The sequence below is a fragment of the Bos indicus genome, chromosome 15, assembly GCF_029378745.1.
Source record: "Bos indicus isolate NIAB-ARS_2022 breed Sahiwal x Tharparkar chromosome 15, NIAB-ARS_B.indTharparkar_mat_pri_1.0, whole genome shotgun sequence".
In the NCBI taxonomy this organism is placed as follows: Eukaryota; Metazoa; Chordata; class Mammalia; order Artiodactyla; family Bovidae; genus Bos; species Bos indicus.
In genome coordinates this window covers 3,741,865-3,747,543 of record NC_091774.1, presented here as the reverse complement: position 1 = coordinate 3,747,543, position 5,679 = coordinate 3,741,865, and positions in this window count along the sequence as shown.

Sequence of the window (5,679 nt, the reverse complement as noted above, 5' to 3'; positions counted from 1 at the left end):
AAGAGTACTGGAGTGGGGTGCCATTGCCTTCTCCAAAATAATATGTATAATACATATATTTTAGAACACTTATGTATTTTTGCCTAACTAAAAAGCTTATGACATTTTTATTCCACTTGTTTGAATTAGCATGAATAGAATGCTAGATTTCTAATAAAAAAGAGATATGCGACAAGCAATAAAAGTTTACTATACAGCATAGGGAACTGTAGTTAACATCTCATAATAACCTATAATGGAAAATAATTTCAAAAATAATATATGTGTATATGTATAACTGAGTCACCTTATTGTGCTTCTGAAACATTGTAAATCAACTGTGTATCAAATATATACATATATATATATATAAAATTTAAAAAATAGAGTCTTTCTGGTGAATTCACTCTGGTGTCGCTCTCTTGCTCTACTGCTTGTGCTGTATCCATCAGAAGAGAGGAGATTCCAAGACCTGGAGCACAGCCAGAGCCTTTCCTGCAGACTCCAGGACTTCAGGCATTTGACCCCAAACTCCTTATTTGTTTCATCCTCTCTTGAAGGACTACAATCATGGTTTCTTCAGATGCGCACTTAAGGAAAACTTCTCAACTCTTCTCCTTCTAAGAATCCCCTGCCTCCATCCCTAGAGAATCATGGCTTCAAAATGAAACATAAAACAAAGTTTTGAGCTGACTTTGGTCGAAATCTCAAATACTATAAGACAGAAACTGTACAGTACTATCTGCAGGTGGACCACATTGTAGGGGAAATAATGTGATTCAAGCCAGCCACCTGCCCCTGCTTTCCAGGATTCTACCACTCAGCTCTGATCAAGCTAGCATCCCTCCTCCTGTCACCAGCAAAGCCCATGAAACATCTCCAAGAATTAAAAATAGAATCTGGGTAATAAAATAAAGTCTAACCTTTTTTCCCTTTGTGTTTGGACAAAGGAAATAGTTTCATTTGCTCATAGTGGGGCATGTGCAGAGGCCTCACACTGGCCATTCAGACCAGTTCCTAGAGCAAAATGGCCATGCCCACACCTCGGCTCAGGGCATGTGCAGGAGCGCTGTGAATGGCACTGCAATTCAAGTTGGTGGCAGCAGGCTGTGTGCACAGAGCCGCTGCTCTGGCACTGTGACCCAAAGCCCTGAGCAGCATGCCTGCGCCAGACTCACGAAAGCTCCGCCCCCTTTCCTCCATAGTAAGACTTCAGTAAAGCAGCCCTGCTAATGGCTTGTTGGGGGGAACGTGTGCTAAAGAGCAAGGTTCCCCAACTTCTGGGATCTAATGCCTGATAATCTAGTGGAGCTGAAATAATAATAATAGAAATAAAGGGTATAATAAATGTAAAAAAAACAAAAACAAAAAAAACATTGGCTTCAAAGCCAGATTCTATGTGGCTTCCTCCTCCATTGCCAAACGACTAGACTGGGGATCCTAATGGGGGGCTCTGAACTTTAATTCCTGTAGGAGAACTTCTGTGGTATAAATATTTTCCAGTTTGTGGATCACTCACCTGGTGGGTATGGAATTAGACTTTATCACAGTTATGCCCCTCCTACTATTTAATTGTGGCTTCTCTTTGTCTTTGGATGTCAGGTATCTGTTTTGACAGGATCCAGCATTTTTTTTTTTTTTTCTTTTTTTCTGGAGAAGGGGTCAATTGTTGTTCAGCAGTTGGTTGTGATTTTTTTTTTTTTTAAGGAAGTGAACTCATATCTTTCTACTCTGACATCTTGCTGGCCAATTTCTGTATCAATTATTGTATTATGTAGGATAAAGAAACAAGCATATTACTCTTCTTCACGATTTAATGCTGCTGCTGCTAAGTCACTTCAGTCGTGTCTGACTGTTTGCAACCTTATGGATTGTAGCCCACCAGGCTCCTCTGTCCAAGGGTTTCTCCAGGCAAGAATATTGGAGTCAGTTGCCATGCCTTCCTCCAGGGGATCTTCCCCACTCAGGGATCAAACCCGGGTTCCTTATATCTCCTGCATTGTCAAGCTGGGTCTTTACCACTAGCTTTACCTGAGAAACCCAACTTAGTTAATACTTCTATTAAATATCAATTTTCTCAAAATATTGCAAAGTTATAATGACATCAGTATTAATGAATCATGCTTTAAAAATATATGATAGGTCACTCAAAGAAAGTGAAATCTCCTTATGCATGAGTGTTGGTCTTCCACTTAGTATGTGGGAATAAATTCCCAGATGATGAAGACATCAACATTTCTAAGCTTTGTTTACCATATTATCAGCAAATGAGAATCATTTATGCCAAGTAAGTCAATTTTCTCAAACTCCAGATCCTGTTTGATCCTTACCCCCATATCTTCATGAGTTCACTTTTTCTTGAAGTATTCCTAGAGTATATACAATGGTTCATAAAAACAAGCTATCATGTCACTTTAAATAATACAATGATTTTTTTAGAACATAGTTTGCTTTGAGGACTTATAGTAAATATTTTAAATCATATGGGTATGTCTGAATGTATTAGTAAGTTTGAAAATACTTGAAAGTGCTTGAAAACAACACCTTTTGAGTTATTACCATGGTGTTGATGAAGAGATAGTGTCAATGGAGAAATTCAATTATTGAATCATGTATTCTGTTTTTCCTAACTTTGGCTTAAATTTCAATAAATCAGGGAAGCAATCTAATAATATGTGCAAAGAGTGAAAATTTTTATGGCTTCAAAGTAATTACAGATTTTGTGCTGGTTCCTTAATTTAGTGGGAATAGAATGGAAAATAATGTTATGGTTATGCTTAATGCTATGGTTCAGAATATTGTGAAGTTTTTTCATATATATTTTGTGTGTTTGAGCCTATATTTTGAAATTGGTTTTGTTTAGCTCTGTTTCATCCTCAGAAACATATTCTCTGTATATAATCCTTTTTATTTACTCCTGGGAGTTTTATATGAGATGCTGTATTTTCTGTGTTTGCAAAGGCTTTTAATTTATTAGTCTTGAATACTGAGAAGGCAATGTCACCCCACTCCGTACTCTTGCTTGGAAAATCCCATGGGCAGAGGAGCCTTGGGGTCGCTAAGAGTCGGACACGACTGAGCGACTTCACTTTCATTTTTCACTTTCATGCATTAGAGAAGGAAATGGCAACCCACTCCAGTGTTCTTGCCTGGAGAATCCCAGGGATGGGGTAACATGGTGGATTGCCATCTATGGGGTCCCACAGAGTCAGACACGACTGAAGTGACTTAGCAGTAGCAGCAGCAGCAGCAGTAGTCTTGAATAAAGCATGGAAAAAGCATTATTTACTATGATAATAATTTGCATAATATTCTCAACGCATTTCCACATTTATTAAATAATTCTGATTCTAACAATAATATGAAATAATGTAGTGTTTGTTCAGTAAAAGAATTTTTTTAAAAAATCTATGAGAACTTATATAGTTGGGCAAAGTATGCAATAAAAAGTTTCTTCTGTGTGTGTCAGGTAGATAGCTGTTTGGTGGTGCTATTTGAAATGACTTATCTTGAAAGTTTGCTCCAAGATTATTCTTCCACCAAAATGGTTTTCCAACATTCATTATAAAATTTTGTTTTACACTTTTTTATATATGTAAATTATATTTCAATAAAGCTACTAACAAACACTAGTCATTATGTCTTTTGTGTATTTTTTAATTGAATATGTGTTTTGGAAGGAGTAAGACATTTATTTAGAGGACATAAATATACAACTCATTTGTTTCAAGCTCTAATGCCAAAAAAGAAAGAGAAATTCTTAGGGATAGATAGGTGTTACAAATCCATTTGTGTTGCTTCCCACTTTTTACCTTGGGCGAATCTTTCTCTGCAAAGACATACTGCCTTCCAGAGTAAATTAGCTTCTCACAGAGCTACTGAGAGGGAAAACTCTTGAGTCATACCGATTTTGAGCAGCTGTGACAGATATTTTATTCCATATAAAACCCCACAGTCAATCATATATAATAAAAGTGAAGCCTACATAACTCATTGAGATACAGTGAGAACCAATTTCTTGTAAGCTGACAGAGCTTACAAACAAATAAATGGCTGTCATTTTTGAATAACCCTATATCATGAAATTTATATTTTACTTTACTACAAAGGCAACTCAGGTATTCTGCAATTTTACAAAATTATAAGAATAGAGAGTGAAGGACATTTTAAGTATCCAATGTAAAGTGGAAGCATACAAATTTTATGGAATAAAAGCACATTCAATAATATGTTGGCATGGTTTCTATATTAGAAGAAGAAAAAGAAGAGTAGGAAGATGGACAGACAATTAAATTGAATCTTTCTAATTTTGATAGCTAAAGCCTATGTTTTTTTGTTAAGTTTTTGTCAGCATTGAATAAAAGCATAAAAAGGACTTTATGCAAATTACAAATAAACTATAGTCTGTTACAAACTCTATTAACTGATCCTTTTGGAGTTCTTATTCTAAATCTATATTAAATACTATGGTAAATGATATAAACATATCAGAAATTAATTTAGGCCCCTGAAATGTTGTTAAATTTTGGTTATTATACAAGGTTTATAAAATGTTTAAGGCTACAAGCCCCAAACGGATACAGGATTCAGGACAGATAAATCACCACAGGTTGGGATAGTCTTTGAAAATGTGGACTTTATCCTAGTTCTTAAAAAAAATGTGATGCTTTTTAGGGGACAACAGGAACTGGAAAGACTGATTAGCTAGATAATTAACATGAGAAACCTCAAGTTATGATTGAAGCACTGTAATCATTCATTTAAATTTTGCTTAGAACCTTATTTCATGTAGTATATATTGATATTTTAAATTTGTTTTTAAATACATAGCATTACAGGTAGTTTTTGTTTGTTTTTTTTTTAGTAATCTTTAATAAAAGTATCTCACTAAAAGGATATCTTTACTGTTGAATGATGGAATACAAAATTAAAATTAAATAATAACAAAGTTCATTATCTTAGTATATGACAGTTATCCATCTATCTATTTATCTATCTTCTGACTTTTTTGATTTTCCTTTAATTATGGCAGAGTCAAGTGCTAGGCTTCCTTTTCACACTCACCTTAAGACACACATTGTATGTTTTAACAAAGTAGCCTGGAGAAAGGTAACTAAAGATGTTTATTGTTAAAATAGAAAATATACTTTTCTTTGTGGTAAGTTCCTTCAGTCATGTCCAACACTTTGCGAGCCTATGGACTGTAACCCACCAGGCTCTTCAATCCATGAGATTCTCCAGGCAAGCATACTGGAGTGGGTTTCCATGCCCTCCTCTAAGGGATCTCCTTGACCTAAGGATCAACTCCATATCTTTTACATCTCCTACACTGGCAGGCAGGTTTTTACCACTAGCCTCACCTGGGAATCCTGTCCTTTGCCTTAGCTTAAGCCAGTATGCATAATTGGTATAATAATACAGATAATATATATTCATATTAACTTATGCTGTTTCCTTGTAGATTTCCTTGCTAGTATTTTTTAGGAAATTCATTTTTTTTTCTGAATCTTGGAAGGAAAATTTAGTTGAGAAATCAGAAAAGTGTTTATTTTGTAAGAATAAAAAGTTAAAGATTAACATAGAGGTATTATTGGTTTGAAAGAAGAAAAGCTAATTGTAGAGTCCAAGATTAGCATTACCATTTCACAACAAGGAGAGGGGAAATCACAACCTCAGGACTAAACCTTATCTTTACCTGTG